Source organism: Lissotriton helveticus, chromosome 9 (genome assembly GCF_964261635.1).
Source record: "Lissotriton helveticus chromosome 9, aLisHel1.1, whole genome shotgun sequence".
Classification (NCBI taxonomy): domain Eukaryota; kingdom Metazoa; phylum Chordata; class Amphibia; order Caudata; family Salamandridae; genus Lissotriton; species Lissotriton helveticus.
In genome coordinates, this window is record NC_136070.1 from 203,542,350 (window position 1) to 203,566,802 (window position 24,453).

Below are 24,453 nucleotides of genomic sequence, written 5' to 3' on the forward strand. Positions count from 1 at the left end.
AAAGATGATCAGGAAATTTCTGCCCCTACTTTCGCTGGACCACAGAAGATCTCTAGAATCCAGGCGCTGATAGGCTCTCGCCTGGATTATGCCAATGTTCTGTATCTGGGCCTCCCGGAATTCCTCCTTACGCGCTTGCAAATTGTCCAGAACTCTGCTGCACGTGCTATTTTTGGCCTCAATCGGAAAGCCAGTGCCAGCCATCTTCTTAACGCCCTCCACTGGCTCCCAATCAGAAAGCGCATTGTTTTCAAGGTACTGACGATGGCTTTTAAGGCACTTCATGGCACAGGTGCCGTGTACATCCGGAAACGGGTGATGTTTTACCAGCCATCTAGAGCACTTAGGTCTTCCACTCTGGCCTTGGCCGCTGTACCAGCGATTCGGCGAACCCGGTGCGGCGGACGCTCTTTCAAACGCCTGGCTCCTCAGTTATGGAACGCTCTGCCTCTGTCTCTCAGGACCAATGGTAATCTTTTAGCTTTTAGAAAGGATATTAAAACTCTGCTCTTTGTTCAGTAGGTGCTCTTTTGCTCCCCGTCTCCTGTACCGCCGAGGGTTTTAAGCGCCGGGACACTCCACGGAGTAGCTGAACGCTATATAAATCTCTCCATAACATAACATAACATAACATAACTTACCTTGAACCCAGAACTCCAAAGTGATTCAAAGGGCTAGTCTGCTTGCCTCCTGATCTCAGCTTCAGGGACATAAAATGCTCCCCAACAGCTCCTGGACCAGTTTCTAGCATGGTCCTGTCCCCCAAGTGGTGCCCCTCAGGTCCTGGACCTTTGTTGCGGCTCATTAGACTTTTAAATCAAGCATTTGGGCTCTTTATGACGGTGAACAGGCCTGTTCACACTGGAACTGTGCCGCTTGCACTGAAAATCAGGGCAAGCCGCTGCCAGCCCATCTATTTGCACAGCAGCATCAACAGTCCGCGGGATGTTGATGCTGCTGTAGGTTCCCCCCATGTGCACCCCCCACCCTCCCTTCACCCAGGGGGCCCGCAACGGGCAATGCCGCCGTGGAAAGGCATAGGACCACCAACATCCTAATATGCCTGGCGGTGTCTGATAGACACCGCCAGACATGTTAGAGCTTTTCCGCCGCGGTCGGAAGGCGACCGCGGCGGAAAAGCTGCGGACGGTCTTCCTGACCCCCCAGCCATCCGAATCTGGAGGGGGGCCTTTGAAGGCTCTGCTGTGGTTTTTCTGCATCCTCCGGGCCGGCAGACACTTCCGCCGGCCCGGAGGATGCGGAAAAACCGCAATCCTAATCGGCCCCTAAGTTCATAACAGGGTGTATGAGTGTGATCAGATATGGGTGTCTTTTTGCTTAGATCCTTATCTCGTCTTTCTATTTTGACATTTGAATCCCTGCTATGGAAATTGTGTCATTATTTGAAATACGTTTTTTTTAAATCTCTAAATAAAAATATTAAAAGGATTGAAAATTACCCTGTTTTATAATGATGCTGTGGGTATCTCCTTTGGTGCTGTTGAACACCTGCATGTTTCAAACCAATAGGTAAAGAGGGATTTGTATGAGTGTTTTAGAGAAGCATTCCCTATTTGAGTGTTCTTTTTTGTTCTATTCCCGGATGTTCTACATCACTTACTGATAGAAAATATACTGATCTCTGTTTTACATTTGCACTTCCCAAAAAACATTACATGTGTGTTTTATCAGTAATTGATCTTGTTAAGGTTTTAGTGGCTGAGGCCTTGAATTATGTAGGATATTACATTTGTATTACACCAAACAATTAAATGCTAGAAACATAGTTAGTTTGTAATGTTTCCTGACTGCAACAAACTTCAGAAACACTGGTGAGACAAAAATTAATCATATATTCAACATGTGAATTGTATCATTGTGTACAAGTCAAATGCTAACGAAGTAATGAAAATGTATGTGTGTTACATGAATGATATGCTGATTCATAAGCTGCACTAAAGAGTATTTAATGTCTTCATTATAATAGTCAATGATATAAGATTGTCGTTCTTTTACTGTTGTCTTACATTTAAATGCAATATGAGGCCACTTGCAACATACAAAGCAAACATTAACGGTTTTGGCGCTTGCAATACTCATCTAAATGTTGTTATTTCACTTCACTTTCATGTAAATACCATTTTGCCCCACTCATACCTGAGTTACATCATTCAAATGCAGAACTAAGGTCATTTATGATGCAAAAGGATGTTTGACTTTTCACAATCCAGCATTCAAGTCTATATTTGGCTTTCCCAATGGCTTTGAAGTAAAGTTTCCACCTTCAGTATTGTATTTCCTTTTATTGGTCGCATCAACATATCAGTCCTGTTTTTTATGATAATTTCTTTGGCAAGTTGTTTCCACCTATGGACCAGAAAATAACAGCTACTATTGTTCAACACTTAACTCAGACAGATTTATTGTGCTTGTTTCATGTTCAAAACAGATTTTTTCCATTCATTGTGCCAATTAATTGTCCCTGTGAATAGAATCTAATTGCGTGTTACATACGCAGCACAACTATATATCCTATTTGAATTCCATAACCAAAACTGTGTCTCTATTTATATACATTTCATCGTTGCAGATAAAGATGAAGGTATATTGTTTAAGGAAGTCAGTGGATGTGTCCGGAGTTGATATTTTTTTAACATTATTTTTTATGTATTGAAGATATATGTTTAATGATCACTTTGAATAGTCTCTTTAGGAAGGCAATAACCACCTTAAATTATATAAAACATATTTAAATATATGTATATATCTATAAAATTACTTTCAATAAAGTAGAAAATTAGATAGTTTGAATCACTTCCTTCACAAATTCACATTTAAAGGTCATTACTGTGAAACATTTGATTGAAGAACTAGTATCATCTAGCTTTAAAAACAAAATTCAGAAATATATGATATGCTTAAAGCAGCAAACAATGTTTGCTCAGAAGAAATAAACAGCAAATTTCAAATATCACAGGCCAGTGGAACAGAACTGCTGAAAAATCATTCGATGTTCAAAAGAGGTTTGTTTTGTTTCACTTCAAATGTGACACTGTCTGGCCTAGGCACTTTGAATCAAAATTGATTATGATTCCTAATATATATTTATGACCAAACTTTGCGTGTGAATAACGCTATCTCATTGTTTCCTACTGTATGTGAAAAGTCCTAGATCTGGAGGGGGGTGAGGGGGTTGTGTCCTCTGACTATTTAATTCAGAAATTATAGTAGTGTTCTTGCAGTTCTTGCAGTCTTTAACAATTAATCCCTTTTCTCTTTTACTTTTCAGCCCCAGGGAACGATCAGTAGAATTTTATCAGAAGCCATGCTTGATGTGCTCACAACACCTGAAAAAGTTCACCTTCTAGCAGTAAATTACCAGCCACTGTTTCTCATAAACCAGGTCTATCTGGTCTATTCAAAGATTCTGTTTAGATGTCTGTTCAAGGTAATTATACGTATTATACTTTTAGACAGACACAGTATGTAATGTGCTCATTATATAAATAGATTGTAGACCAAAAATACATATGATCATTTTTATTTCGGTATTTTGTTCTTAAATAAAACACTGTTGGTTTGGTTTTGGTAATTTACTCGTGGACATGCCAATTGCATTGTGTTATTTTACTAAAATGAACATAGGACAATTAAGTTATCTTCACTTCTTAGTCTGGCTTGACAGCACACCTATTAACAGACCTTTTGTGCTCAATAGAAAAAGAGCATTAAGAAGCAATACTGACAAATGAGATTAGGCTTTACCCATTATTAATCTTCCTTTCTACAAGTCTTTCATTGAGCACAAGGTGTGTGCTTTGACTATAAAAGAACACTTGTTTTGCTTTTTCTGTGGCAAGACAATGAGAAAGGTTGCCAGCCTATTTGATTAATTGGGAAAAGTTATGTCAGAAGCTATAGCCCATATATGCTTATTAAGACACATCCTCCCAAAGGTAATAGGCATGAGCAGTTTTTTTGTGAAAGCATACGTTAAAGCCACCTCATGTGACTAACCCTGGTGATAGAAGATTTGCACTGTGATAATCCTCACTAAGCCATTTTAAGAGGTCGTGTATATTATTTTGCCAATTGTGATTTTGTATGCTTGTAATTTTATGACTGTATGCATGATCATTGCCTTTCAGGAAAGGCTATGCTTAATACACTAGGCTCGAGTTGATTATAGTGACAAGTCACAATAAAGGTTATGTCTGATTGCTTCTTTGGGACACACTATGGCAGAACTCATAGTTCTAATCTAATTATTGTAGAAAGTTACAGCAAAGGTAGCAGGACAGTAATGTTTATTGATTTATTGTGCAATTCATATGTTCAAGCCAATGGGCCTTTACGGATGTGAACGAGCTGGGATTCTTATCTAGATTTATTTGCCTTATCAATTCTCCAGAATCTCCGGTCAGGTTGACTGGACCTTTTTGTCTGCTAAGAAGTGTAGAGGGGAGGTTTCCACATTCATAATTAAAACACCTTTGTAAATCAGCAATTAAATCCAAACTAAAGAACCACTGACTACAACTAAAGTTTAAGAATGTATTACAAAGCCAAAAATAATTGGACATACAAACACCTCAGCAAGAGGTTCAAAAGGTGAACTGGCACTAATACAAACATAATCCTACGAAGGAGTCTCAATCGACTCAGAATAAAAAGCAACGTTAGTTCAAGAAACATCAGGCATCCAATTACCGTCCCTACTTGAAGTCTGGACTGCATTTACAAAAAGTAAAGAAAAAGTTAATCTGTCCCTACCCTACTCTAAAGTGACTTCCCTACTTTACAGTTCCCTTCAGGCAAGAGTAAAGGTGCCAGTCGTGAAGACTCCCTAAGAAGTACATTCACGTTTCTTGGGTAAGTAGCCTAAACTACTGAGCTCGTTCTAAGATGCTCCTTCCTACACCCCACTCTACCCAAAGTTCCCTCAATGCTGTCTAAGATTGCCTACATCCTGCTCTAGCAACCTCCTAACAAAATCTGCTCTCCACCCTCGGGTACTGTCCCTAATACAAAACTCCCAAAATCGTAGGTACGCCCCAAGACACACCCCTCAGGGCAGGTGTCAGTTTTCGGATTTTTCCAGCATGGCATCCTTCCATCCGGCATCCTTTGAGGTGTCCTTGCATCCCAGGCACCTTTTCGGCCAAATGTTGCAGATGGACATTCCTCTGGCAGTTACTCGTCCTCACTCCTACCGGCCTAACTTCTAAACAATGGATCTTTCTACCTAACGAGGTCCGTGGCCTTGCACCTGCAAATGAAATACGTGAGAAGCAATCTTGAGCACATCCAAAGTTACAATTCAATATTCTCTGAGAACAGCACCCTTCCCAGCAAAAAATGATTTCAAAGTTAAGTAAAGAAATCACAGCTAGACCTCTACTGGCTTCTCTATGTCCCAGGCCTTTATGCGTTTAAATGAATTTCTAAATGATTCTACATTATGAGCATTGCACTCTATTCCATTACAGAAACAACATTACATTTCGACTCTAAACGCGAGTTATTTTCCATGTTAAAGCATCACATTCTGTCTTCTTACATGTGAAACTCTCAATATGGCACGTCTACTAATTGAACAATACACACGTTTAATAACATTTCTGCGTTATATAAAGCATCACACTCCTATTAAGGCTCTACATTAATCTGCAAACGCTATGAATACTCTTTTACATATTGCACTGATCCCCGGCCTACTGTTAAATCTCTAAAAGCGTACATTAGTATGTCCTCTAAATATGCGGGTGCTGACTACAGGCGATTATGATGCACCCATAAAAGTTTTTTAAGTAACATGGCGCTCTCTCAGTTGCACTGATATTATGCTGTGTTGTAACCTTTAAACAGGTATCTTGTTACATCAGCATTTGCAGATTACTATAATAGGTTAAGTATATAAGATTGTATATTGGTTTTCCAAATGTAAGGACGTTTACTATACTTAACTCCAGATGTATGCATCTTGATGATCTTCAAGATATGCAGTTCTGGATCATGATAATCTAACGTAAAACAGTACTATACTTTTCTAAACCACAATTTGTCATCTATGGTTCCGAGGTAGATCATAGTACCAGGTCTTAATTACGACTTTGAATATGTCTAGAGTAGAATGTGCATTTGGACTTCATGGTAAAACTTTAAGCAGATAGTATTTAGTTCCGTCTAGTGAATGTGCAGGAGCAAATGGACCTTTCAAAATCCATTAAAAAAATATAACACTCTATGCTCTCTATTCAGAACCTCAAACTTTTGATTTGGTTATTACTAGAGCACTAGATCAGATCTAGGGACAAACGCATTCACCCAATCAGATGTCAAAACAGGTGTGTGAGAAATCAGGGCTTTTTGCAGTGTTCCCTGACTTTGTGCCCCCATATTGACTACTAGATAAAACATTTTCTGACTCTGATTGTGCTCTGGGCTCAGCTAACCAGGCCTGTGCTCTGTGTAAAAGGTAGTTGGCAATTAGGTATAATTACAATTGGTACTGACAAACTACCTGTAAGAAGTCCCTAGTATATGGTAGGGCATGTAGGTTTAGAGACCCTGTAGATTTAAGGCACTTAAGTGTGCACTGCTATGATGCCTGCTGCCAGTTTAAAAGTCAAATCTGCTTTGAAATTAAAATTATATGAAAATTCGACTTTGGAATTAAAGGTAATTCCAAAGTCTTAAACTACCTTATTTTTCAATATAGGACATCCCTAAGGTCTGCCTTAGGTGCCCCAGGGATGGGATGACATGTACCTATAAGCTTGGACATTATAAAAGATGTTTTATATGCCCTGGTGAGGGAAACACTGCCAATCATATTTTCCCTACTGTAGCACATTTGCTCAATAGGCTAACATGGGGATACTTTAATAAAGTATACCAATCGACAGGAGTGAGCTAAAATATTATTTCAAAGACGTAAAATGATAGAATAAATCCATCAACCTGCCAAAGTTGGATTTATTACAGAAAATAAGTTATAGAACTTGCTTTTCTGATGTGGCAAAATCCAGACTGACAGGACAGAACCCAGGCTCACCCTTGCTTCCTGCACCCCCAGCCAGACAGTTGCCCCAGTAATTGAATTAGGAGAGGGGCTGGAAGGGGAGTGTTAGGGAAAGTTAGTCACACCAGTGGGTTGGCTGTGTCAGATCTTAACCATCAGGAGAGAGTTTCTCCATTTTGGATTTTAATGTACAGTGCTTGCCACGCTTCAGGAGAAGTTGTCAAAATTGAGGGTGGCATTTTGCACCCCATTGATCATGAGTGCCCCCTGCTAGCAGAGAAGCCCGGATAAATATGGGAGACGTGCTAAAAAAACTCAGATCCCTGCCCGAAACAACAAGGAGAAGAAGGACTGCCCTGCTGGAAACCTGATCTGCACCCAATGGATTGCACTCTGAAGGACTGACACTGCTGCACAATCTGGAACAACAGCCCTAAGGACTTTGCCTTGCTTCAGAAAGGTGAAGGAGTGGACTCCCTGAAAGTAACAGGTTAAAAGAGCTCACCTGGACCATCTCCACCAAGAAGACCACAGCCTGGAGTGTGTCCATTGGACTTCTAAGGATTTTCTCAAGGTGCATTGTGGGAAACGTAGTCCCAACATCCCAAGGACCATCTCAGAGCTCCTCGACCCTTGGATTGGTGTTTGGACACTTTGAACCCACAAGATGAATTTCAGGAAGAAGTTTCAGAAGTTTAGAGAAGTTTGTAGCAACTCAGGGAAAAAGCTCCATAACTGACCGACCCCTTATCAAGAGTCAAGCAGCTTTCGTTGAACCGCGACACAGCCCGGATTTCAGGTTCATCCAGCTGAGAGCTCGGATCTTCAGCCTTTGATGAGTCTTCCAGGGCCTCTTGCTGAGACAAGCCAATGACGAGTATCCGGCATGACAAAGTGCCTTGCTCCACAACAAGATGAAGAAAGCGCCAACAATGTTTCTAACTGCGAAAGTAACATTTTGACCAAAGCCTCCCGCTAAGTGTATCTGACCAGTGCCCTATCGCAGTCGGCTTCAAACTTTAACTTTGTCCCGGTCAAGCGCAGCGCAATGCCCAATGTGGCACTTTAGACTTTTAAACACTTGAAAGTGTTTGTTCTTTAAAAAATCCTGTCTCTGCTTCCTTATTCTTTATTTTTGATGTTTGTCGTTTTGGTGTCTATTTTTTCATTAAGCTTTATCCTAATTTTATAAATGGGTGTTGGAATTTTATTTTGTGTTGTTTTTTCCTTATTTAATTTTTAGGAGTTTTTACATGCTTTACACACATGTCTTCTAAGGTAAGCCTGGCTGCCCATTGCCAGCTACCATTGGTTAAGTAAGGGAATCATTTATTGAGACCTTGTTTGATTATGTCTGTAGCCTTATTACTTGTGAAAATTCCTTTCTCATCACTATTAATAAACTACTTTCCTTTAAGGTGGATACCCACTCAGTTACTAACTAGAGTGGCAAAGTGAGCTAAAGAATTATGATGAATTCAACCCAGATCTAATAGTGACTGGGGGTGAGTGTCTGAAAAGTTAAAGTGCCCTGTCCTTCATCCCCTTGTGTATGCTTTGTTATTTGAAGTTGGCAGGGTATGCCCAGACGTGGGATACTGGCTCACTTTGCCTTCGGATTCAAGCTAGCATGGCTGATGATGGGTGTTACCCCATAACCGGTCCCAGTATGCTTGTTTCCGGTCAAGGGAAGACCTGGCTAGGCAATGCAGGCTGGACTGTTCCCATGTGGAACAGGGTAAAGACTGATTTGCAAATGGGTGGGTCAGAACTGGTTTGGCAAAGTGAGCTAAAGAATGATGATGGATTCAACCCAGATCTAATAGTGAGTGTCTAAAAAGTTTCAGCGCTCCATCCATCATCCCCTTATGTATGCTTTGTTTGCCCTAAATTGGCAGGCTATGCCCAGATGTGGGTTCCTTGCTCACTTTGCCACTGGGTTCAAGCTAGCCTGGCTGATGAGGAGTGTTACCCTGAAACCGGTCCCAGGATGCTTGTTTCCAGTCCCGGGAAGACTTGGGTTGGCAGTTCGGGCTGGACTGTTCCCATGAGGACTAGACTGGGTCTGAACTGTGGTGGCGAAGTGAGCTAAAGAATGATGATTGATTTAACCCAGATCTATTACTGACTAGGAGTGAGTGTCTGATAAGTGGTAGGGCTCCGTACATCATCCCCTTGTGTTTGCTCTGTTAAAACATTTTGAAGAGCATTCCCATGCAACAAAGCCAGCGATGGCAATTTTACTTCACATGAGCCTGTGATTAAATATCAAACCATTGAAAGGTGTGCTGTTTTTTAAAAGTGGACTACAAATATATTTCAGTCTAAGAAGTCTGTGCAGAGCCACTGTCACTCTACAATGTTTATCTAATTCACAAAAAGCTGGGAATATGTTTGCCTATTGCAGTGAATTTAGAACCACACAGGAAGACTTTATCTCAGCATTTTTTCTGAATGACACCTTAGTTTTGTAATACAATGGTTTTCTAATACTAGCATTTTATTTTGAGAATTATAAGTGCTAACAAATAGAAATCACCCTAGTTGTTAATTGGAATTTCACAGTTGTTACATGTATGGAAAACCCTAGTGGTTGTGTTTTGTATAATGAAGTATCAGTAATCAGAAAAAAACACTATTTTCCATTAGGTGTATGTGTGTTTTTTCATCACAACCTACCATCAAAAAATAATTAGGACAGCACCAAATGCCCTGAAGTAATTGGTCACTGACATCAATGTTTAACAAAAACAAAATAAATGATGGTGACATGGTGTTCTCAGATATAAATATGTATTCAAGATAATTCTGTGCCATTACAACCTGATGCTCAGAAAGCCTTTTATTATTTCCTAACAATGGATATGATTCTAGGTCTAATTTGGATATGATGTTGACAAAATATAGTGAATTGAAATTCTTTCCTTTCTGACACAAAATGGGTACATAAGCTAACTACATTTTTAGACAATTAACTCTCCACAACAAGAGGGACATTGCTGTTATCCAAGGCTTTTTAGGGACAGTATGAGAAAAACGACAGCTAGTATTCCTCTAGTCTCCCAACATCCTAATAAGGGTTACAATTTAGGCTTCTACCAGTATTGTCAGACATTATTTATATTTCTGTAATTTTCAAACCTTTACTTTCAGTAGTAAACAATTACACCCACTAACCCATTGTTTGTATGAATACAAATAATTTTAGGCATTCACACATTTGAATGGAACATTTGTGATCCAAACTCAGCTGAAGCTGCAATTTCGAAAACAAAACGTTCGATACTGTACTCTTTTAAACGTTTATTAGTCAGAATGCCAGTCGGAATGTATATGTCCTAGGTGGCATAATTCGTGGCTTCTAGCAAATGTTTATTTAGTATCTCTTAGCAATTGTGGCTGATGTTTAGAAACAATATTGAAATTGTCAATAGATGAATACACTATTTTCATATTAGAGTAACACTCTGACTACTAGATAATAGGATGTGGTGGTTATGATTAAAAAACAATTATAACCACGTCGAGGAATATTATTTATATACGTTTACTTGCTGGGTTCTCATGTCTCTCTAATTACCCAATATAAGTTTGTACTTTCAAATAATTTTTAAATGGAAGAAAAGATAGATCCCATTTAGGGTGAACAAATGATCAGACACGAGGTAGTCTTTTTATGAAACATGGAAGTATAAGGAATTCTAAAGCCCTTTTGCTGTGTAATCATTTTTATAAAACAGGATAAGCCCCCTAATCCTTATAAATCTTTGTTTGCTGCAACTGTGTTTTGTGTTTTCGGTTATTGCACATACACTTTCCGGAAAGCCTAGGTTGTAGATCTCAAACTGCTGCATCTATCCTGCTATCCTATACTATGCATTTTTCTACTCTTTTCATGTAATTTATAAATGCATGGTGAGAAATTACTTTTTAATAATCATTTTCATGACAAATCAATTCAATTGGTGTTGTATGTTAATTCTTTTAGCATTTTTTTATGCTGTATCAGATTCTTTATAGTGGAGTCATAAAAGCTAATTTTAACAAAAGCTGAGTTAATGACAAATATGTTATAAAATATCATGCAACTCCAAACCATTTCTTAATTATATTTATAAAAACAGTTAATTAGAAAATTAGATAATTAATATGGATGAATAATATTACATATTTTTAAATGTCAAGGGATCCCAGTTAATTTTGATTAGAGAGAGGACAATTATGTACCTTTAATTAAAAACCTAATGATTAATGCTGAATTTCAAATGTAACGTTCTTGCTCAAAACACTAAAGCACAACATGTGGCTATAGTTATAAAAGTGATCAGCAGTACAACATATTTTTATTGACTGGTGTCATAAAATATATTTTTGCATTTGCTTCTGAGAAAATATGCCAGCCTGATATGTTTCTTGAACTCTGTAAACAGATTAGAGCTACCTTTTTTCATTTTCTGAATTCTGAGACATGGATTATTGTATACTTAATTCTCTAATCCAACTGCAGTGATGTAATAGGAGTTATATTTGATTAAACTCTTGCAGACAATCTAATTTATCTTTTATTTATGTCTTATTTAACAATCCACTTTTATCTGAGACTTGGTGTGGACCTTCTAATTCTTTATTTCTTAATTGTATTGTTATTTGGTTCTTTTGTTCTAACTTACAACTATGTTTTCTTTGGGGATTTTTGTTGCTGCTTAGGCCTCTCTACTAACGTTGAGCTAGGGAAATCTTAGAAAAATTGTATATCTTGCGTCTAGACTGTGAGAAACTTTTCTCCCTACTAATCACACTGTCATCTTTTCTTGATTATTTTATGCAATACTGAGTGCAAGAGCAAGGTATTGAAGGATTTCTGTCCTGATCAATATCTGTATATATATGATAAATTCAGCTATATTCCAAATATATTTTTCTTAAATTTCTATAGCAAGCCTATATAGATATCACATATTCATTTTTTATTGAAAAGTTGTCACAGCCAATCAGAAGAAAAAGATTGTTGGTATTAACTAATGCTGTTTCCCTGTGTTTATAGGATTTCAATCAACAGAAGAGTGACGATATAACTTTAAAAAAGAAGAAACGAAGGTCATGGAGTAGTTTAGTTTCTACCACCAAAACAAGTACAGAGACAATAGGGAGGTACGGTGAGCATGCTTATTGAAAGAAAAAGAACCCTCAGGCACCAACTAAAAGTCGGTAGCCAGTTGTCTTCATTGGGTTCTTATAGAAAGAGTAGTATCAAAAAGTGTGATAAGCAGAAGTGAATTAAAAGGAGTGTGGACTACTCCCCAAACCGAAACATTCTTTTAATAAGAGGGTAGTTCTAACTCCATTAAAACCAGTGAGAATAGCGGACGTATGAATGGTTATATTAATTTGAACCATAAAGTCCTAAAAATCAATCAAGAAAGAAAGTGGGTCGACATGTTTCTGCTAATGAGCCAATAGTCAGCTCAGCATTCATCAGGACCAAAAAACTTCCTCATTCCGCGGTTGGCGCACACTAAGGCGCCTAAACCAATGGTGTGGGACAAAAAACTTTACAACCTTATCTGTGATAGTTGCACAGGTGTTGTCTCCTATGACCTCTCCGGAATGTGAGAGACAGGGAATTAATCAATTAGTAGTGGAGGCACCCCTTAGGCTTGTGGCAGGGGGAATCCTTCACGCCCAGAGTATTTGCTACCGGGCGACTGTCCGCCGTAAAAACCTAAAACGTCCACATCCACAGCCCGAAACAAACCTGTGTTTATAGCCATACTAACTTGAATGAAAGTGCAGAAGGATGTCAATCAGGCAAAAACAGTGTGCATATGTTTGTATGTAAATCGTTTGGTTGGATATTCAGCTGTGAAAAGCTGGGTGGCCCCATTCAGAGTGTGTTAGTCATACCAATGGGGTTTGCCAGATTCTCCAGGTTTACAAGATTAGCAGTAAAATCACGGTTCAGAAGTTATTCTCACAGACACTTTGCTTGCTCAAACTGGTAAATTATCTTGGTGAAGAAACGCATACAAATGGTAAATAACTTGCAGGAATCATTGTAGCAAGACCAATTTCTACTAGTTATTACCCATTATATCAGTATCTGGGGTCAGTCTCGTGTTGGAATTACTTATGCCCATAATATTGGTGACTCTGGAGTGCAGGAATTGATTGTTTAATATATTATTGTGCCACATTATATTGGCTCCTTATTGGTCCTTATTGGTCATATTTGCTCGGTATTAAACATTTGCTTTGTCAATTTTTCTGATAATGTCTCTCTTTAAATAGTTATGTTTATTCATAACAGATACCTTGGTACCTAGCCTAGTCACATGGGCATTGCCACACTATACATAGCAACCGCATATAGCAAACTAGAGTAATATTACTACAAAAGAGATTGGGATGGTGAGCAATATTCACTTGAAGGATGACTAGGAGAATTTGTTGAATCTCCGTAAGGACAGAAAATGTGAGCTTTTGAGGAAGGGTTTTAAGACTATGAGTGTTTGGTGAGTAAAGGCGTGGATAAGAGCTTTTAAATTACTTGTCTTTGATGTTCATATTTGGAGGCTGAATTTTGGAGGCTGAATTTTCCTCTTTACCTTCGGCTCCGACCTACAACAGCATAACAATAATTTAATAAACAATAGATGAAAATATCCACCTCAGATAAAAATTATTTTTTAAAATACCTACTTCAGTCCATTATTGATTTACTACAGAAAATGCATGCAAAACATTTTAAAAACTTTACTAACTTATATTACATCCAGAGGTGGCAACCAGAATTATTTTCTGAAATGTATACTAAAGGCAAGAAGTATTATCCCAAATGGTGATGTAGCAGTTCCTTTTTTGCTATTCATTCTGTGGTGTATTTACTATGGGTACTGTATCGATCCCCCTATTTCTGACCCTTGTCTGGTTAATAATTAACTAGCAGCCATTCAACTGCACAGAAACCCGTTATCTGATTAGCCACACAACGGCACAGAAGCCCCGTTATCTGATTAGGTCATAACGCATGCCATCTCATAAGGCAAGCACTATTTCTCCAGCCCCCTAATAGGCATACGGTGTTCTCAAAACAAATCAAACCTACCACGACCTCGGAAATCCCCACAGCCATTGTTTTGATTTAGCCGAGAACTTCAGTAAAGAATGTGCGAACGACCAGTTCGTATGACATCCTTATTGACGTATTTATGTCCATCCTTACGTCAATCCCGGCACCTTTCAGGTATAAATAATACCGACATTGCCTTAAGCAAACACACGAGGTGGTGACAAGATTGGAGCAGCGAGACTTGCCGAGGAGCCCAGCTGACAGCGAAGCCCACAGACGCTGCCCCTCCTTTCTGACGCGCTGAGAGAGAGACGCGGCCTTTTCTCCTGCCGAGAAATCCAGCTCCGGCGCTTCCAAGCCGCCCTCGCAGGCAGCTGGAATATCAAGACCTGTGATAGAGATACCAGCCCTCCAGCCTTCTAAATCCCAGGTACTGAACTGAATCATCCTTTGTAGAGAATTCTTGAAGCAGACCCTTGGCAAAGCAAACTTAACTTAAACTGCTACTTATCTACTCCCGCCACGTATTAGGCTTAGGTCAGGTACATTGGGGTAGGCGTAGTTAGAAGCACCAGTTGAGTACGATTAGTCAATGTATATATGTATGTATCTATTTTATCCATTTTAAGTATCATATGGCTAAGAAACCATATCAATGCTTTTACAGTATTATTTTATAATTCTGTTATTACTGTATGCACTTTACTTAACTATAAGTATTGCAATAATAGCGATTCATTTCTCTTGTATGAGAAAAGAGACTGATCAATAAATAACATCTTTTATTGAACACGCCCGTCTCTTCCTTTTCTCTACAATCTGGTGAAACTAAGAATGCACTGAACTGACTGAGTAAAATAAGTTGTCTTTTGTTTTCACACGACTCTAGAGATACACTCTTGATTAGGGGAGAGCAAAGTTGTCATGTTCTATGGTTGTCAGAAACTAAATCCCTTCTTGTCTATCCAGGGAGGTTAAACTCCTCCTTGTCTATTCGAGAAAGTTTCTAGTGAACTCTGAGCTAGCTGGCACACACATAACTTTAAGTCTAATATCGACAGTAGAAGACCTAGTTAACCTCTGTCCTACGTCTATACTATTGAAGATATTATTCCAATGCGCAGAGCCTATTGGGATAATAGGAACTACACTACATGGCGCCCAACGGTTTGGATAGGCGATAAATCTAACGTAAGACATTAGAGTAACTCAGTCGTGCTTTTTCACACAGACCCCTTTTTCCCCATAATACTCCAAAGACGTCTGGAGTGGGTGAAAGGTTAAATCGGCCAAACTTAGTAGGAGGAGACTCCTATGTATGGTTCTTGGTTTATTCAACGTTGAAGGATACACTGTTCCAAAATATTGTGCATCTAATCTTTGTTTCCATAGAAACCTGATCTGCAAATAAACAAAATCTTCTTGACAGTAGAATGTCAGAAAATGAAGAAGAAAGGGAGACAGCTAGAATAGCAGCTGAACTCATAGCAGCTGACAATAGTCTGCTACAGCAAGACCCGGATGCAAAACTCATCCCGGTCAACATAAGGAAATCTATAACTTTAAAACGTATAGAAAATGGGCTGACACCGAGAGGTGGTACAGTCATATTCGTAATTGAGGCACACGAATATCGGCAGACAGAGGTATTCTATTCATGGATAAACTTTCCAGCAGCAAACGCTGTAACAAAGGACTTCCACTATTACAAAATAGAGGAACCTCCTAATGAGTACACTCCTTTCGAGGAGGTGGAAATACCACTCAAATACCAAGAGCACCTGCTCTGGTTTAATGGCGCCCTAAAACATAACAATCACATCACCAGGCTCGGTCCACTAGGTAGACCAGGAGCAACGTGGCCGGTCCTATCCGGATACACACCACATCCAGACATTGAAGAAATGTCTGCACCAGATCTTTTAGCACAGCTAAAACAACTAATTAAAATACACAGACAATTAGTCCAATATGTAATGCGGACTTCAACAGTCCAACCAGCTATTAAAATTCCACAGCTGATCCCTCACCAAGGGAACACAAATAAAATTACACCACAGAACATACAGTCCTGTCTAGGTAAAGTACCCACAAAACGGGAACAAATTCCATTCTGGTTAGCACAAAAAATCACTCAAATAGAGGCGGTATTTCCAGATACCACCCCGGTTGAGAAACACAGGATTCTGACTATCTGTCTTCCAATGGGAATCGCACCACATGTGGAGGACTGTGACACTTGGGGTACAGTCTTTGCTTCCATTTACACAAAAACACATGGTGTTCCATCCATGTCAGTAATACCAGATGTGCTAAAACAAATTCAAGATGAATACGGGCCAGAACCTGCTTTAACTCTTGGTATGAAATTACTAAAAGACTTCAAGCAGGTCTCGGCAATATTATTAGCCAATATAAAGGGAGAAGCAGCAAATGTGGCGATCCGCCAGAGGTTAAAAGAGACAGATATAGCAGACCAACCATTCGAGATTGCCAGAATCATAGAAAAATCCTATGAAGAACTAGGAAGAGATAGTTTGGGTGGAAAACCGGTGAAACCCCAACTTATTGAAAAACCTGAAAAAATATTTATTAAGAATAATCTAAACACTTCAAAAAAGAGCTGGGATGGAAATAAACAATCCACTCCTAAAGAAAAAAGATTCCAGTCCAGAGGAAGGTCTCCTCGGTGGAGAGAAAGATCTCCGGACCAAGGGCACAAGTCTCCCCCGAGGGAGCCCTCTGAGAAAAAATACAACCTTAGAAATAGGGATAATCTGAAGAAACCTGATAGATATCAAGATATTGATACACGTCCCTCTCAATCTTTTCAGACTTCCTCGCAGAAATCGGAAAGAAGAGGACGATCAGAACACAGGGAAGAGCACGTCAAGTCCAAAGACAAGGAACCTGCTCATCAAAATAAAAAATGACAGTTTCCAAAAAAGAAGGTAGCCAGTATTAAAGTAATCAACCATGCCGAGAATACTGAGGACACAGCTGAAAAACGGAGAATGGGCTCAGACAATGCTAGACAGCGCAGCAGAAGTGAGCATAGCTCGCAAGATCCTTATGAATCATCTGGAGACAGTGGACACGAATGAATACATTCAGGTGGAAACTGCAGACACCAGAGTTAGCAAACCTCATAAAATATATGAAATAACATTGCGTATAGAGGGGGATAAGACTAGGAAAATAAGGGATCTCTTTTGGGATAATCTCTCCAAGGGCTATGATATCCTTCTAGCTGAAAGAGACTGGCCACCAGAGTTTGTCAGGAAGTGCCCTCATGGCAAAGAAATAATTATGCCTGCCTTCTCAAATAATATTCCAATTCATAAAAAATGTACACTTGCAAGAAGGTGGGCAGTAGCCCAAGCTCCTGCATTATATAAAAACCATGTGGGATGGGATGAGGACTCTCCTCCTCACAAAATCCAGTTAAAATCACAACCTACTGCTCAGAGGCAGTACCCAATAAAGCAAGAAGCTAAAAAACGGGTAAAAGAGATCCTAGATCAACTTGAATACCAGGGGGTGATTGAAACTTGCACCTCACAAATGAATAATCCTTTGTTTCCTGTCTCCAAACCAGACAATTCATATCGTCTTGTTTTGGACTACAGACACCTTAACTCATGTTGCAAAACCTTTGCAGTACAAAACTCGCATAGTGCTGCACTAATGAATAACATAGTGCGCAAAAAATACAAAACAACATTAGACATCTCTAATGGATTCTTCTGTCAAAATATAGCACCAGAAAGCAGATATTTGACCGCGTTCTCAATAAATGGCGCGCCCAAAAAATTTTTTGTCGTTTGCCCCAGGGGTTTAAGAACAGCCCAGGATTATTCTCAGCAAGAGTAACAGAGTTACTACAAATATATGATGATGAGGCATTATCTTATGTAGATGACATCTATCTAACAGATGATGACTTGGATACTCACTTGAAAAGAGTGAACACCATAATACTTGGGTTCGCAGCAGAGGGTTACAAATTCAACTTTAAAAAGTCAAGAATTGCCCATCTAACAGTCCTGTTTTTAGGATATGAACTATCAAGTGAAGGCAAAAGCCTGGCTGACAATTTCCTAGAGAAATGTGCTGTAATCCAAGCACCTAGAACACTAAAAAACTTACAATCAATTCTCGGTTTCCTAAATTTCGGAAGAACTTACATTATAAATTATGCAGAGAGAGTTAAACCTCTCTATGATCTTATAAAACCAGATTTTAAAAGAATCAATTGGACTCAAAAACACACAGAAATTTTGAGATCTTTACAAACAGATATGTTAGTTAAAACAAAATTACAAACACGTGACAACACACGCAACCTTGTGATTCGAGTCATCCCAGGAAGATGCGGATTCACATACCTGACCTCTAATGAGGGAGAGAAGGTACCAATTGCATACAAATCACATTTGTACACAGAAGCTGAAAAAAGGTTCAGCATCAAGGAAAACATTGTTCATGCGGTTCAAACAGCTGTAGCAAAAGAAAAATACCAAGCAGACGGTAGACAGGTTACAGTCAGAACAGCAGTATCAGCTTTTGAGGCATTAACAACACCATGTAATTTACCGACAACGGCACTGAATCCAGAATGGATACAATGGGTAAATTCTGTTGCTACAGACAAAGTAAAATACTATTTTGACCCGGAAATGAAAGAATTAAAATATCTAGAATATGAAAGAGAATACCCTCTGCCAATTGACATTCTGCCTTTACGACAGTACGCCTGTATAATATATACAGACGGACATGCTCAACCCTCAGTTTGGGGAGAGCTGGCTTACAATGCCACATGCGAAATTGTAAAAGAAGTGTGGCGCGGAGGTAAATTAAGACCTCTACTTACAAAAACACACTCAGTAGAAAATAATTCAGAACAACAAACTGAAATAATAGCGTTAAAAATGGCGCTAGATAATGCCGATCGCAAATTCCCGACACTTATAGTGTGCGATTCGTATTACTGCGTCAAATCATACAATAACGATTTACAGAAATGGATTCAAAACGGTTACAAAGATGACACAGGTGCACCAATAAAGCAAAAAGTGCTTTGGGAACAAGTAGTTCATTTACAGAAAGAACTACCAAAAACTCACGTGATACATTCACTGAGTCATCAGCGTGATGGCGTTCACGTTGCAGGGAATTCATTGGCTGAGACAGCCACAGCGGTAGCAACTAAATCGCTTCCGTAGCTACAAAAAAGCATGCAGTAAAATACATTGACGGTGAAACTGTGCTGGCAGTAAAAACGTCATCAAAAGGCGACTGCTCAGCATTACCGATCAACTATCCACTCAATTATACATACATAATCGATGCAAACTCAGTCCCTTTTGCTCGAATCCCTGGAGTGGGGGATAGAGTAATTCCAAACACGGACAGGAGAGGCTTGTTAATAGCAGACGCACATATGGGTGAGGGTCTCAGACACCTTAAGCTAAAAGATTCTCTGGAAGAATTACAATCAGTGTACTGGTGGCCAGGCATGAGCCTGCATCATCACACTTTTGTAAAAAACTTCCCAGACTGCAATAGAGATTGCAGTGGCGAGAGAAACGGTTTAATATCATGGCGTTTCACTCCATAAAGTATCAAATCGACAATAGAATAAAAACCCAGTATGAATAATGCGTCACATTAACATGTAAAGGCTATTTTCACTTATAATGTAGACCCCAACTCTCGGCTGACGTCGGAACTGTTATACAAAGATTTGCGAGTCTAAAATGGCATATACGCTAGAAGCATGTTACGTTCTGACCAAAATCTTTCCTTTAGCTCTAAAACAGCTTGTGGGGGGTGCCTGGCCAGAATGAACATTGCATTGCGGGACTCTTCTCACTTCCTTCCTGAGGGAAACGGGATGGTGTAAAGAAAAAACCAAGGCATAAAGCAATCTATAACAGCAAAGGTATTAGGTTCAGGAGCTGGGTGGGTCAAACATCTAATAAGTGTCCAACTTAGTCTAAATAACCTGCCAAGAAATTCTCTGAAAGGACTCAGTCCGTACGAACTATTGTTTGGGACTAGAATGTTAATCCAGGACTTAGATAGTCAGACTTCAGTGGTTAAAGAAAAATGCTTTGATATCAAAGATCGCTTGGCTATTTTACAGGACTTAAATTAAACAAGAAAAGACCTGAGCAACATAAAGTTGAAACAGCAGCCAACAACCACTGAAGAAAAACCACCTGTCCCAGCAAGGCCTGTCTGGATTCCAAAAGTCGGGGATCTGGTCAGAGAAAATATCGCGGTAAAGAAGGAATTTGGGCCTTCTTACAGAAAAGCAGTTCCTGTCTTGTCTATCAACGGGACAAGATCAGTAGTACTACCGCCCCTTGCTGGTAAAAAGGAGAACCGAGTCATATCCATCGACATGGTTAAACCACAATCATGTGGCCGATAACAAATAGTAGGCCAAGTGGACTCCCAAGAAGTAGCAGAACACCAAAGTTTGCTACATCAACAGAGGTTCAAACTGAAAGACTGATCACATTTGGAAAATCTACAGTGAAACAACAAGGACTATGCAACAAAGCAATGGAACTTGAACCTCTTAAAACCCAAATAAAAGCTTTTCATCAAGAAACAACAACCTACGATGATGTAACTACAGACTTTACTAATGAAACAAAGCAAAATCCTAAAGCAAAAAGTAATCCAGAAACAATTGGAACAATTGACAGAACGGCATCCGGCTACTTCATCAATTTCGATGATTCTTCAGAAGAACAAAGCGAACCAGAAGTACAGCCATCAACAAAAACTTTTAAAGACAAAGCAAAGGAACTTTTTCATCAACTAAAGGGAACCTATCTGACTTCTCCATGGATTGAAATTTGGGTGACATTAGGTGCATTTATCCTCATACTTTGGCTCATCATGGTACTATGCTTGGGACATTTCATTGAGGGAAAATATGCTAAAATGGACACAGCAAGCCAGAAAATCAACTTGGTCCTTAAACCACACACATCTTCACACGTAAAGAAAAGAGAACTTTCTTCAGTGAACTTCACAGCCAACCCTATACCAGGCGGTGTAGCATGGGACAATACTGATTATGAAATCTATGGCCCGGTTGAAATCCTGAAGTATCCACACCAATTTAAGATCTCGTTAAGTGACTTTGTAAAACCTAGCACATTTGCTGATGATTGGGACTTTGAAAGTATTAATGACATGATGTCTGACCTAGTAATGTCTGCTAAATTTACAGAACATGATTATTTGCAGGGTTCGTCTAATTATGATCAAATGTTCTGCTATAACCACTATGGTAACCATTATCTCCATAAATCTGCACAAACTAGAAATGTTTTAAATTATAACCAATGGGAACATTGTGCTACTCCTCCAAAGGGTAGTTCTAAAACAATTGATGATAAATATTTATACTTTTCTGGGTTTAACACAAGTAATGCAGAAACATTTTATTTCAAATTGTCGAATAAGACAGGCATGAAGACCATGCTTACAAACACAAAATTGATATATTCAGATTCGTTTTTTGAGCAAATGAATACATTTGGTTTTGGTTTCTAGAACAGTAACATTGAAACAAAAACTGTTTGTGGTACAAAAGATTGGCAAGTACAAGGTATAGAATCATTGTTCAGAGGCTGCATGATCCCAGAACAAATTATATTTTTGAATGACACCATTCAACAAACTACCTGTCTTGGCTTAGCCAAAATCAAAGACTTAAACAAACCGTCTATTCCAAAGCCAACAACGAACAGTAATAGCTCTATAGATGTTGAGATAGACGTGAACCATATTTTAAACCAAAACAGAACACATCCTGATTGGAAACAATGGTTGATCTGGCCCTCAGACACTAATAACTGTCAAGACAGATTCCTGAACAAAATACAGGGGTTCAAATTGACCAGGCCAGACCCTAGATATTCCCAAAGACAACATCCAGGGATAGTAACTACTTACAGTGTGGGCAAGCTCTGCCTTCAATGGCTACAAACATCCACACTGGCAGAAATTAAGCAACACCTAACTTTACTTCAAGAGGGTGCTGACTTGCGTGATTTCATTATGGGACCACGCAAACAGCGCCAAAAACGTTTCATAGCGGCCTCTATATATGCAGCTTACAATGAAGTTTGGTAAGTAACTCAAATTGAGACAGCAGAAAAAATACGGGAAATTGACCGTATTAATTTGGAAAAATCACTTTCTGTCGTGGACAATGGGTTAATGACTCTGTCCTCCAGAATATATTCACTGGACAGTATTGTGTCTTCAGCAATCGATATAATATCGCAAGACTTACTGATGTTACAACACGGTCAGTCCCAATTGCGTTCTATTGTGCAACTTGGCTGGACGTTACAAAATCTGCGTTCAGGCTATGTGCCTTGGCGTTTAATCAACACAACGTCACTATTTAATATCTTTAACCTTACTGATAAACAAATCAGTTTGGCACAGAAGGGTGCTGACTATACAATTCTGAGCATTGAAAAACTGGAGAGATTACCATTGACAATGTCAGAACGACCTGTCATTGAATGGATAATACATGGGATAATAAATATTCCGATAACAACTTTCCAGTTTCAATACTGCCAAAAATATATACAGGCAGGCCAGTATGAAAGGTTGGGTAAAGGGTACATTAAGTCAACATGGAACTTGCCCTATACACACACATGTGTTAGTAATAAAGGCCAGAATGTGTTTCTTAGTGGCAATAATTGTGCAAGGTCACTAAGCGGTACACTTCTGTGTCAGGGTATTAGTTTGCATGGAGCATGTGAAGGGAACTCAAATAACCTTTCATGTCACCTGCTAGGCACACCTGCAACACAAATAGAACCATTCTTTAAGAGACTCTCGAACGGGAGTTACATTCTAATTGTAGATCGCAGATGTTGCAGTCTGCTGCCCGGAAAACCTTATCTCATAACCGTGACTAAGAAGGTCATTTGCTGTGAACGAGTATTGTTCCCGAACGATGCCCGAGACAGGGAGGCAAGGTTGTGGCCCAGTTTGAAAATTTCTACTATTCGAATTGATACTTTAAGCAGAATGAAGACAGTGCTCCTACAGACGCCAACTATGTTAACGTCATCAAAAGAAACGTATGATCTCCAAGTTGCAAGGACAACTGCTGAGATTCATTCACTGTTATCAACCAATTCCCCCATACATTTCGCAGAAATACTGAGCGAAATCTTAAATATTTCTGATACAAGCGGAATCGCGAGTGTATTTAAGACAGTGTTTTCGGGAGCTTTAACCCCATTCAAAGCCATCCTGGGTATTTTTCCTGATTTTGTCCATTCCATCTTTGGCGGACTTCCTCTCCTTTTGGGACTAGTGGCAGGCATCCTATTTTTGATCCTGTTACTTCGCTATGGCAAACCACGTCACAGACAAGACACCAGTGATAATGGAAGAAACAATCCGAGCTATTGGCTACCGGGACCGCATAACTAAAGTCCTTGGACTAGCACGGCTACGAGATTTGAACATGACTTGGTTTCTTTCATTCAGACCGATGTGGCAAAGTTGTGTTATGCCTGTATTAAGGTGCTTGCTATGCGGCGAAGAATGCGTGTTGGACACCTGTCTGACACTACAATCGGATATGCCAATGGACGCAGAGACTTTGTTGGGTCCGGTAACGGCTCATGCATTGTGCTGTCCCCAGCGGCTACCAATCCTGATGACGGCATTCGTGGAGACTTCACCACTACGATTGAAGAGTTGTGAAGTACAAGATGAAAGCAGCATCGATCAGGTACGACCTTCTGTCAGCTATGCTGATCGAAACATCAATGAAGGCAATCATGCTCATGAATGCATGTTACAAAATTTTTCCAAGTTAGTGGAACTTTCGCAAGAAGCAGTTGACAGTTTTTTCGAAAGTCTTAACAATATGATGTTTTCACCAGAGCAGAAAGAATGACTTTGAGCAAACTAGTGCACGGCGTTCCCTACACCCTGAATTTGGCCTTCAATTTTGAAAATAAAGCAATAAGAAATTTTCTCACCAGTTTTTTCGGAGAGCGAGACAATTTTTTCTCCCCTTCCATTTCCAAAAATATTTACGATTTTTTGGGACACTTATCTTCTGCTTAAAGTAAAACTATTCTTAGAGAACAACATTTCTATATTTAGCTACTCTAGAGACATTAGCTACCCTCTAGCATGTTCATAAGTATTTATGATTTTTGTGATGAGAGGGTCTCGACCTTTTATTCTGTATTAAGAGCCATTTCATGTGTAATTTCCGCATTTCGTTCATGCTGATTTCAAAATATGCGTTTAGATTTAGCATTATTATACTGCTTGAAGTGCA

General features: G+C 39.3%; 1 protein-coding gene across 3 annotated transcripts in view; it reads left to right on the forward strand.

Moving 5' to 3' along the window:
- LRFN5 (leucine rich repeat and fibronectin type III domain containing 5) overlaps positions 1 to 24,453 on the forward strand; it is a 1,086,380-nt gene that overhangs the window by 350,476 nt on the left and 711,451 nt on the right. For all 3 annotated transcript variants that reach the window (XM_078659745.1, XM_078659746.1, XM_078659744.1), the window contains one exon: positions 3,290 to 3,448. The gene's annotated coding sequence lies outside the window, so the exon portion shown is untranslated. The remainder of the gene's footprint in view (positions 1 to 3,289; positions 3,449 to 24,453) is intronic.